This window comes from Aythya marila, assembly GCF_965140915.1.
Source record: "Aythya marila genome assembly, chromosome: 1".
NCBI lineage: Eukaryota > Metazoa > Chordata > Aves > Anseriformes > Anatidae > Aythya > Aythya marila.
The window spans coordinates 158,256,308-158,269,478 of record NC_139042.1 but is presented as its reverse complement, the minus strand read 5'-3'; positions in this window follow the sequence as shown (position 1 = coordinate 158,269,478).

Genomic DNA, 13,171 nt, shown 5'->3' with positions numbered 1-13,171 from the left:
GAACTACACATCTTCCTGCTAATTTCAGCGTCAGAGCCGTATGATGTCCTGTCACATTAAGGAAAAGGAGGAAAGTAGCAAAAGTACAGAAAAGCGCCTGGGAAATGCATCTCTAATAAATTCTGCTGCAATATGTCATCTGTTCCAATGGGAAATCTATGCTGTCATAAATCTCAGTGTTGTGGCTAGAGAGACTGAGGGTATGCAACCCAAATTTTTAGATACTGTGTTGTGAAAACTACATAATAGAGCTGAGACATTGATTTGATGAAGTCAGATATTTATTTATTTATTTATTGGTTTAGAATACTTATTGAGAATGTTATTCTCTCCCTTAATTAGTTCATACATAAGCTCTGTAGGTGATGATGTTTGTTACAACCAGCTACCACAAATATTGACAAAGAAAAATTTGACCTACATTCACTCATGGTGCCTAGTTACTGGGTATAGTAATGTGTTTTTTACTTCTTCTGGTGGGCAAAACTTTTATAATGGGAGGAGACTAAAGAAAATACCAGACTTCGGACCCTCTCTTGGAGAAAAGCTAAGATGCTTTCTTGTACCTTTCAAGTCCTTCCTGACTGAACAAGATTTAACAACAAGATGCAAAATAATTATTTACTTTTTATTAATAAACTTCCTGTCGACCACAAATCACAATCATGAACAAGAACTCCTTAAAGGTAGCAAAATAGACCAAAAAATGAGTCTTTGTTCCATGGAATGTCTAATGTTATCTCTTTATTTCTATTTTCTACTATTCTCATGTGCACAAAGTACCTGCTAAATGTTATGTAGAATGGGAATAATCACATCACAGGCAAGCAAATTTGAAAGTGGTTTCTGTCTTTTTTTTGTGTCTAGCAATGCCTTGTCCAATGTAACACAGACCAGTTTTAACACAAATACCAATGGTCTGTCAGCTTAACATTTGTTTTTTGTCAGAAACATTGATGTATACTTCAGACACAGAAATGCTGTGGAAAATCTTGATATTCCTGCAGAATTTCAGGGAGAAAAAAAAAAAAAGTAAGCTAGTTTTACAGAACACTATTCAGAAAACATTGTAGCCCACCTAGAACTGGAACAGGAACTAAAGACTATAGAGCATGCAGCTACTTTTGGCAGTTCAAATGTGCAAGTTTTCCCAAGTTCTCTTTAAAAAAGGCCTTCCTTTTCACATGGTATCAGTTTTCAGAATTTATAGGCCCAGAGTTTGAAAAATCCCTTATTCAGCCATGAAGAATCTTTTATTATATTTTTTTTATTATTATTATTTTGTGTATATACTCACCTATATTTGTTGGGACAAGAAATATAATAAATAACCCTATAACCCCATTAAAAATAAATGGGGTCCAAGCTAGACTTGAATATATAGACAAGAAGTATGCTCAGAACTTGTGCATACCTAGTGAAATAAAGTAATAATGTATTATGTGCATCTTTTAAAAGTCAGATAACTGTGTGCAAATGTTTGAGCATAAAGATCCACTAGTTCTTTCATGTAGGACAATTTTAAAATAAGGAATGTTGAATGGGCTGGAGATATAAGTCATGTTCTTCAAATACTGATGTTACCAAACTTTTTTCAAACACTACATTGCTTGTAAAGAATATCCTTTCTAGACTATCCTTATGGAATAAACAAAACAGCAAAGTGTGAGTGTGTGAGTGTTACTGATCAGAAGTGGGTGATTCTCACATACAGTGGTTCTTTTGGATCAAATTTATATATATATATATATATATCCAGATATATAATAGGAATATATATATATATTCCTATTCAGTAGCTGCCACTTTTGCATTTATTTAACTCAGGAACTCAGTATCATTAGGTTTTACTTACAATAATGCTCCAGAGACAAAGATGTCCTCTTCCATACATGGGTCGAGAGACAGGTCACTTACAGAAATATGGAGGAGTTTTTCTAGTTGTGCTGAGACTGATATGGACTACTGACCTGTGATCTGCCTGTGTATCTGAAGATCAATGTTGACATCTGTGAGTAGATAAACAATACATTGTTGAAACCAGACATGGGATAAACTTTCTCTGTTTACCTTTCCTACATCTTTGGCCATCAGGTAGAAGAATGGAGAGGACACTGTGAGAGGTGATGGAAGAACAGGAGGCTCCAGCAGTGTTCAGAGGAATGCAGGTTATAGCATCAGGGAAACACTGTGTAAAACATTTGGGGATGTTCTGCTACAGTGATCATACAAATTTACCATCTCCTCTGAAATGTATTTGCAAACTGCACAACCTGCAGTAGCTCCATGGAGTAGTTAAGAAACAAGTTGAAAGTAATCACTGATTATCTGATAGTATCATACTGAGATGGTCTCACACTGGCAGAAGGCTTTGGCAAGCATACAGTGAGTTATGACAGAGGTGTTGCAAACTTTTCCCTCATCCTGTAGAACCCATGACCTCAAAGAAAAGGCATGCCTTCCTGTAGCAAAGGGAAGGGACTTGTACACATATCCATGTTCCCAATATACATAGGTCAGTGTAAAAAATCACAGTAGAGCCACAATAATATAAAATACCTGATAATATTCATCCAGATATTTCACCTAAAGAGATGAAGAAATGTTAAGAGATGCATGCATAGAAGTGTCTTCCAGAAAATTTACAATAAGACTTACAGTTAAAAAATGAACCTTCTCTAAGAGTTAAATAACCACACAGTCGTATGTCCTTCAAAATCTAAAGCTGGAGGGTATGCTATCCACTGGGCACTCACTGAATGAATGGAGGCTTTTATCTGCCACCCTGACTCAGGCATCAAAGGTCCAAAGTGCACTCTGGCAACTAAATGGCACCTAAATCTGTGTGCTTGAAGATATGAATATAAATGAATACTTGAATGTGAATGAATATGAAGGTAATTTGGTTTCCCTTGTCTAGCAAGTCACTACATAGGAAGCCTAACTGCTACCACACTCAAAGCTGTGCGCTGTGTGCACCTCAGCATTGCTTTACAGGACATGGAAGTCTTTTGCTGAATTTAAATGTCCTGAGCCCTAAACTAATACTTTGAAACCTATTTATCATAATGAAACCACAAAAAAAAAAAAAAGAAAAAAAAAAAAAGTTTTTTTTTGTAGGTTTAAGTTCATTTTTGGAAGTCATTATCTGGCACTGAACATGGGTACTGTTTGTCAGAAAATTATTTCATTCCACTAGATCATATGATTTGATGAAGTGATGGGACAGTGACTGTTCATGATCTAAGAAATCATTTTAGTCTTTAAGAGAAGAACTCTGAGGACACAAATGATGGCCAAGTTAGTTCCACTTTGTGAGAAATGCAGTATTGACTGGAAACACTCTGCTTACTGTCTTATTGCTGTTATACAAAAGAAATTGGGCGGGGGGGGGGGAGGGAAGAGGGGGAATATCAAGCTTGTTGAGAGTCAACATGACAGGCTGACATCAGAAATGTCATCCACCAACTCTCTCTGTAGTTTATATAGAGTTTCTCAAAGATATGGTACTTCAAAGAGCTAATCTCTGGCTAAGTAATGAGTTAGTAGATGTTGTACTATATTCCTAAGAGTCTTTATTCCCAAAGAGCTCAAGAAAGGATCTCACTGCTGTGGGTTTTCATGTTCCTATGCTGATGCTGGACTGTTTTTCTCTTACTCCTACTGGATCCATAGTTAAAGTTGAAAGCCTGTGCATTCCCTCTTAATATCTTGTGCCAAATTTAGTCTACAACACCTACAGAGAAGGTCAAAGGGAGATTGTTACATCTGACTCAGGAAGGAAAGACTGAATCAGCAATGCAAACAAAAAAAAAAAAAAAAATCTGTATTGGGAGTAAAGAGATTGACCTTTAGACATAGCAACTGTAACAGAATGGAATAGTCATAAAGCTGTTCACCAAATGATTTGCTCTGACTCAAAATGAAAGAAACTCAAATCAAAATGAAAGATTTTTTTTCTTTCATTTCTTAAATTCATTGTTACTGAAACAAAATTAGCTTACTTAGACAAGGCTTTGTTAGGGAGCTACACAAAATGAAAAATACTGTATTTGTCACATAATAAATACAGACCTGTTTGGGGGTTGGTCTTCTCCTAAACTTCATTTTTCATATACAAATTTTGACAGTAAATCCTAGAATAAAAGTTTTATATTGTTCTTCATTGTGGTAAATGATCACAGGTTTGAAAATGTGAACTTTAAGCTAAAATGAAAAGTTCTCTATACACATCAACAAAAAATGTCCCAGCAGTTGCAAAGCTCGATCTTAAAAATCGAATTCACAAGTTTCTAGATTTTTTAGTGTCAACAGTATTTGGAGTGGAGTGCCCTTTCCAGGTAGACATACCCAATTTTGTTCCATGGCACTAAAACATTATACAGAGTCTGACTTTAACCTATTCCATATAAGTCTCTTATGATCTGAAAACGGGACCATATGATCCTGAAGGTCTCTTCCAACCTTAATGATTCTATGAATCTACAAAAATTAACATGGAAAGTGAATAATGAAATGAAAATGAACAAGAAAAAGGTCTGAAAATTTTCAGCATTGCACACACTCTTATTAGGCAACATCTGCTGAAAGTAGTCCACAATGCAAATAAACAAGATAGGGAATGACAGAAAGAGATATAGCATTGAGGAAGTGATTTGTCTAGAAAAGCAGGAGCTGACTGCAGTATAGCACTTGTCTCCCCTCACTTCACAAGTTCACAAGTTCAAAAGTCAAGTGTTTTGCCCATTTTAAAGACACATTTTTTGTCCAAATACAATTCTGATACTAACTTTAAAAACAATACCAAAAAATGATGGTGTTTACTTTTCAGTGAGTTCAAAACACCTCTAAATTTTTTACATCTCAAATCTTTTCACCTGCCCAGTGAGCAAGCTGTTTACAGATGCTCATGCTCCACCACTGGACCACCGGAGTGTCCTGAGTGTCTCTACTTCCAAGTGGCTGAATTATGTATGTAAAGAGGTATATATCCTGTCACCTGGGAAAGCTGTGTTCTTAAAAGACACATGCCATCCATTCATTTGGATGCTTTTTTATTTGCCAGAATACCAGGGGCCATTCAAACACTGGAACTTCCTAATATAAAAAGTGTGCAGGTAGCACAATGGGCTAAGACAGCTTGTATTCTCTTTCTACCAAGGTACAGTGCAGAATGCTTTCAGGAAAGGTGCCAACCTTCTCATAATAGATAATTATTTTAGACTGTTCTGTTGCCTTCCAGTCCAGAATCTCATCTTAATGGCAGCTTGCAAGATCTGTGGTCTGCTACATAATAAGGCATTATCTGAGATGTTCATTCCTCTTTTTGTACTCTCAGTAGGCTTTGGGGAATAACAGATGAAGTCAACTGACAGGCAAAATTTTTACGTCCTTTCCCCTCCCTTTCCTCCCACAAGAACTGCTGGGAAGATATCCATTATCTCAGTCAGCAAACACACAAGCTCTTCTGTAACCACAGCAGGAATGGCAAGATGGCCATCTGAGCAAGACAGAGAAGAAATGCAAGAGCAGCCCAGGAGTCTGAAATATAAACTGACCTTTTTATGGCTGGCTACTTGGCAGAGATGAGAAGCTGCCTATAAGGGACATTGGTGATATCTCAGCACCGTGATCTTTCTGATCATTGTCACCTCTCTAATGAATTGTGTGTTGGAATGCTGCTGTCAATGATTGAACTAATAGGTCCAGTACAATGGGGCTATTTCTGAATTACTGTCTCAAATCCAGGAGATAAACATTTTGTCCTGAACTTCTCTCTCCTTCTTAGTCTCTTACCTCTGTTCTGCCTTTGATTTTCAAACTCCTTCTGGCAAAGGATATTTCCCACCAAAAAAGTTTGTACAATGCCCAAGACAGATAGGTCTTATTCCTGGTTAAGGTCTCAAGTCTCTAACTTAATAGAATATCCAGCACTGAAAGTACTATCCTAATTTAAAGGGAAGCAATAAATGCTGGTTTGTTTTATTTTTGAGCATTTTACAATCCTTAAGGAAAGACATCAGTAAATATTATTGTTATATGATCATTTTTTCTAATACTCTAAGCTTCCAGGACAGTTAAAGGTGCTAGAGATCACTGTGGGCATGTCTCAAGCAATGCCAGCAGCACCACAGAAAGAAGCACGTGGTGCAAATCAGTAGAGGCTATTAACCAAGCCTCAAGGGCTCTTAACTGTGAGGAATAAAAGGCTGGAGGCATGATGGTGGAGGTGAGAAGGCTACTATTGAAGGCATCCTTGGGGATGATCTTTTGTATTCTCTGAGGAAATGAAAGACTTCCAGTGAGAGGAAACAAAAGACCTGAACAGCAGGAATATTTTGGGATTGGAGCCAAGGAAAAGAGTCAGTAACAAAGACTGGTAATTTTGCGTGAATTGCTGTTTTGTGTTGTTGAGCACCAGGACACAGCTGGTGTACTGGCGAACCTGAGGATTTGTATTAACTATATTGAAATGATAATGAAGTTTTTATTTTATGATTGCAGATGTTGGTGGATTATTGTTATTAAGCCTATTAGTGTAATAGTACAGATATGAGTTTCTCTTTGCTTACAGTCTTATTTGTTGTAGCTTTGTGAAATTAAATTTAGATGGTTTTTAAATAATGTAAAAGAGCATCAAAGGTCAATTGAGGAGGTAGAAGCACAGAGCTGAAGGTAAAGTAGTTCAAATGATTCAAATTCTTGACAACTTGAAAGAAACTCACTGCTTTCCACAGTTACACTCAGGACATATGTTTAGCCATTCAGCGATCCTAAGCACAACAGAAGCGAGAGGGAGATCTGGGGATCCCGGGTTATTTTATGAATCTTTGAAAGTAAAAACAATGTTTTGCTTTGAAAAGCAGGTTGTCACTTTGCCTCCTCTTAAAAAATAAATTAAAAAAATAAATGATAACTTGAGCCATCTAGATTTCTGCTTCTGAACACGGAGCATCTCAAAGCTGTCTAGCTTTCAGAAAAAAGTCTTGAAAGGTTCATGCTTTCAGAGAACTAGACTTTGTCTGACTATCTCAGCTGAACACCCAACATAGTAACGGCATTTGAAAGTATTATCTTACCATACGAGACATTTTTCAGTCTATTCTGTATAGCGACCAAGTTTTGTTGGTTTGTTTGTTTTTGATATAAAACACATGAAATGAATGTACAATGACACTTGATTTGTTATTACAGTTTAAGTGTATATCAAACACATTAAGACAATTCACTGCACTTATGAACTTACAGTCTCTATGACTATTAGACAAAGGACAAGGAAAAGTGATTGCCTTTCTTGCCAAGGTTCAAGAAAGTACAATTTTTACTTTAGTCTTAAAACCTCACCCTGCTGACCAGCATATATTGCTCTCACAGACACTGAACAGGACGAATGGAAGGCTAAAATATACACATCTGAAAACATGATTATACTGTGATCAGACACTTACCACTGATTTTATTAATTGTTTAATCTCTTTGTTGCTCAACCTCCACTTGCACGGGGCTTGTCCTTATCCCGGTGGTAAGCAAGACAAAAATTACTCGAAGCTGTCCAAACAACTCTGCTGCCTTGGCTGACCTGAGGGCACAGCAGCAAGTGTAGGTCAGAGAAGCATGGAGCCTGATGTACAGTAACTCATGCTGAAGAAACCTAAGAGAGTCCTTTCCCGGTGCTGCTGAAGAAAACTAAGAGTATTGTTTCCTGTGCTACTAAAGGCCACAGATTTTGGGCTTCTGCTGATGGAAAAGGGATCCTGAAGGAGGAGGGAACAGTTGGGGACTTTCCCATCACAGTCCAGTTGTTGTCTCTCCCTAAGCAGTGGAATTTTTTGAGACAACTCTTACTGCCAAGTCATACTTATGACTTTGAAGCCCTAGTTTTTGAGCATACCTCTCTAGGCTTTGGTTAGCAGCCCTTGGCAGACACCCAGCCAGTGACAGGTGGTGGGGTGCCAGAAGGCAGTCGTGCTGCCAGCAGGGTGAGGGCTGCTCTCTCACATGGAAACCTAACACAGGAGTCCTCAAATGCAGCAAGAGTGGAGAAAATCAATCACAAGGGGATAATTCTGACGCCCTGGGTTGGTTGAAGGATCTTGGATATATACCATAGCTGGGCCAGTATCTGCTGAAAGCCCTGAAGCACTGGCTAAGATACAACTTTCAGACATGCGTTGTGATGAGCCCCTGCTTTTGCTCATGTGCAGAACAGTTGGCTCAGCCATCAAATCAAGATAAATGATTTCTCCTTGGGGGTTACGAATATTAACACTCTTTATATCAGCTGTGAGTTAAGCCTCTGCCTGAAAAGGAGGAATACACTGGATTTGAAGACCTTGGGAAAGGACTTTAAACTCCCATATATCTATGTGCATACTTTGAGATACATAAACAAAACAGACATTGAAAACTCAGTCCTTGTTAACCAGAAAATCAATATTTTCCAATTTCTTTTAAGCATAGTAATTGCAAGATTCTTCAGATGTTCTTCACAAAAAACTCTATCATGCAGAAACTTCATAATGACAAAAAATCTAGAATAACATCTGCTCTGACACAAGGTTTTTATTCGTTACTTTTTATTTATTCTTTCTTATTTTTCTTAATTCTTAATTTTATTTCAGTGAAGAAGTTAATTGAAGTATGATAGCAGTAAGTTGCAGAGAAAGGCCAATGAAATTGTTTGTTTGCTTGTTTGTTTTATATATGAATCTCAGTAGTAAGATGGGATTGAAGTGAGTCATTTACATGTAGCCTTATATGTGTGTTGTGCATATTTATATGTATATGCATACTATATATATTTGTGCATTTATACAGAGAAGCACACACAGACTTGTAGCCATTCTTCAAGAGGCTGTAGCATAGTTTCCTACTTAAATGTAGTCAGAATAAAATAACCATTAATCTCCCAGTACAGCCTAGGCAGTGACAGGGTAAGCTCCCATATTATGCTGCCAACAAGCTTCCTGGGCTGAGAAGTCCGTTCCTTTCTTGTCATCTTGGCTGAGCCTACCTACAGACATGCCAACAAGCAGTAAGTTATAGTGTTTTCTGTTATGACACCTGACTCATCAAGGTACTAAACCACCTGCTTGATTTCAAGCATGGGAAATATTTCGTTATTCAGACGCATTCTCAACTGCCATAGCTGAACAGGCATTGGATTAGTCAGAAAATGTAACTGGCAGCAGTCACTCTCTCATTTCACACAGACTACCAAATTGTGACAGCAAATAATCTCTGCTTTCCTGGCCTCTATCAGAGCCATCAGGCAAAGAAACATTTTCTATAAGTCCTGTGTTTTCAGACTTTTTACACATTATTTTTAAGTCAGGGGAAATTTCTGCTTCCCATATGTACAGGCAAATCCAGTTGCTTTATAAAATATAATATTTGGAAATACGGAAAAGCACTATTTGGTCACTGGTAATTTCCCTGTTTTCAGCATCAGTGATACTGAAGCAATGTTGTTAGGGTTTCTTAAGATGCGACAATATCCATTTTATTTCCCTGAAATAGTACTAAAGCTTCTTGCCATTTATCACAGTTCTAGATCAAAGCCTAGCAGTGAAATATTGCAATGCTAGTGAGAAAGTCATTTTAAAATGCAAGTGGAAATGGGAATGACCCTTTCCTTCAAAATAAAGAAAGCTAAATTCTCTGACCTCTCAAAAAATGTGAACAACCTGCACCTTCTCCTGAAGTATATGTCTGTCAAGAGACAGGTCTGAAAAAGATTGCATCAATTTGTTTCTTTTGCATGACTCAGCACTAAACAGCAGTGAAATGCTTAAAATGGTATCACAATCAACAGAACAGCTTATACTCTCCAGACACTGAAGAAGGCAAAGGTCAAAAAAATTGCAAAATAAACTGTAAGTAAAAAATTAAGTGCTTCTGTTCAGTATTTAAGGTTATCCTGTATTTGTATCAACAGAGTACTGTTGATTTAGTATGATTGTGCTTATGCATAATTTAGTTGATGGTAGCTTGGAGCCAAAAGTACCTCGTGATGTCAGCACATATCAGGGATGTTGAAGTAAGGCCAACAGAAGATTCAGATACTAAGCAGTTCTGAAAGATCAAATTATATTTGTTCATTTTGGATGCCCCAATAGACGTTCAGTGAAAGTTTGATGACTACTTTCAGAAGTTGTCCTTACATGAGTAGAAACTCTATGTCAACTTTAATATCAAGCCCATGTGTAGGTTCACTGGCATAATTTAAAATTATACTGAGAAGTGTAAAAATTGAAATCCTACAAAAAAAGTTAAAATAAGCTATTATTTTAGTTATTGTTCTGTTCGTCTGTTTTGGTTAAAGGTGTTAGAACAACAGCATGAATCTCAGTAGATTGTATGTGTAATTATTCTTATGAAAATACCATATTTGCAGACATAGTTCTACAAGATCAACTTGCCTAGATACAATCTTGTCTTGGGCACATGCCCAGTAGTAACTGAACAAGAAAAGGATCTGTACAAGAAAATAACTGTCATGAAACTACCTCTGCAAGCAGAATTTCCACAACTTTACACTGTGCCACAGAAATCCATAGACCGCCCCTTTGTTACACCTATATAGTTCTGCTCTACCCTCTTTGTTAGCAATTACTTTCATTCTGCAAAGGGCTTTTGTTAGGTTTTTCTGAGTGGTTGCTTCTGACAGAGTTCACTGCATAATTAGCAATACTATCTTCCGTAACGGGAATGGTGTATACCAGAGTATGCATTATTAACTACTCATTGCCCTTATAAGACCTGCTTGAACTTTTCAGATTGATGTTACAGCATTGTCTGATTACTAATAATTACCATGGAATGATTTTCTTTACTAACACTGCAAGAAGTAATTCAGTAAATTATAGCAAATTGTATTTTCTGAAAAAAAGTACTTTAGGGGTCATTAGGCATTAACACATTTTTTTTTTTTTTAATATGTACTTAAAACAAGTTAAGGCTTTAATCTTAGATAAAAGTCAAGATTAACCTTACTTTTGAAAGAAAAAAAATAATATACTGCACATTCAAACACATGCAAAAGGGTGTTCTGTTTCACATATTACTAACAAATGTACCAAGGCAATACATGTTAATTACTTGTTGAAGTTGCTTGAATCATAATCTTAAGAAATACTTACTGAACATCCACATAAACAACCTATCAAGGGTTGGGGAAAAAAAAAAAAATGTTTTCTCCAAAGTTTACAAGAAAGATATAAAGTAAAAACTGGTTCTGAAAAATGTGCTGATAAATCTGGGTTAGAAACTGGCTGGATAGCCGGGCCCAAAGAGTCGTGGTGAATGGAGCCAAGTCCAGTTGGAGGCCAATCACTAGTGGCGTCCCCCAGGGCTCGGTGCTGGGGCCGGTCCTCTTTAATATCTTCATTGATGATCTGGACGAGGGCATTGAGTGCACCCTCAGTAAGTTTGCAGATGACACCAAGTTAGGTGCGTGTGTCGATCTGCTTGAGGGTAGGAAAGCTCTGCAGGAGGATCTGGATAGGCTGCACCGATGGGCTGAGGTCAACTGCATGAAGTTCAACAAGGCCAAGTGCCGGGTCCTGCACCTGGGGCGCAATAACCCCAAGCAGAGCTACAGGCTGGGAGAGGAATGGTTGGAAAGCTGCCAGGCAGAGAAGGACCTGGGATTGATGGTGGATAGTCTGCTGAATATGAGCCAACAGTGTGCTCAGGTGGCCAAGAAGGCCAACGGCATCCTGGCTTGTATCAGGAACAGTGTGACCAGCAGGGCTAGGGAGGTGATCGTCCCCCTCTACTCAGCTCTGGTGAGGCCGCACCTCGAGTACTGTGTTCAGTTTTGGGCCCCTCGCTACAAGAAGGACATCGAGGTGCTTGAACGAGTCCAGAGAAGGGCGACGGAGCTGGTGAGGGGCCTGGAGAACAAGTCCTACGAGGAGCAGCTGAGGGAGCTGGGCTTGTTCAGCCTGGAGAAGAGGAGGCTCAGGGGCGACCTTATCGCTCTCTATAGGTACCTCAAGGGAGGCTGTAGCGAGGTGGGGGTTGGTCAGTTCTCCCACGTGCCTGGTGACAGGACGAGGGGGAATGGGCTTAAGTTGAGCCAGGGGAGTTTTAGGTTAGATGTTACGAAGAACTTCTTTACTGAAAGGGTTGTGAGGCATTGGAACAGGCTGCCCAGGGAAGTGGTGGAGTCACCATCCCTGGAAGTCTTCAAAAGACGTTTAGATGTAGAGCTTAGGGATATGGTTTAGTGGGGACTGCTACCGTTAGGTCAGAGGTTGGACTCGATGATCTTGAGGTCTCTTCGAACCTAGAAATTCTGTGATTCTGTGATTCTGTGAAATCTACATTGTACTGTGTTTTTTCAAGACACAGGGTTTCTCAGAACAGTAGCCAGGCAAACAAGGTGCTATAGTACTCAGTGATCCCAATAAGGTCTATATTGACTCTGTGACTCTGTCTTTTTTTTCTGAATAGAAATTTCACACACTGCATATGAGTTGTGCATTTAACAAACCTCTTTTTCTTAAATGAAATTCATTTTATGGTTTGTTTGTGTTTTTTAATATATTTATAAATTAGTATTTTCCAGCATAAAAGCTTTCCACTCATTTCACAGCAGTTCTTACCAACTATACCACAACAGTGGCACAAAAACAGCCAAACAGATGGCCACTACATCTACGTGGCATCAGATAGATGCTCCTCAGACCAAGCTTCAAACAACAGCTGAGGTGAACTCTCTGTGGCTTTTAATCTTTATTCTGAAAAACCATCTTTAGTTGGGAAAAAAAAATAAGATAATGTTCTATCAATTAATTATCGATTAAATTAACTCATTAATTTGACAATGACATTGCTCCTCAATTTTTAATTCTGAAGCTTTTTTGTATAAATGTCTTATCACCATTGCTTTAGAATATCTAATTTATTTCCAGGTATCCTATACATTTTTTCATATTATTTTCCTTTCTTCCAGAGACCACATTTACATAGAAAACAGGATATGGGTGAATTTGTCCTGTTTTCTTTCAGCAGTTTCTGAAGGTTGAGTTTATTCAGTTGACTGAGAATGTTCAAATGTTCCTGTCCTACATTAGTAGAGGTACTATGTTGTGCAGCTTTGTAGTATTAAGTCTAAATCCATTTGTGTGAAGGATAGATAGAAGACAATACAATTTCATTCTTT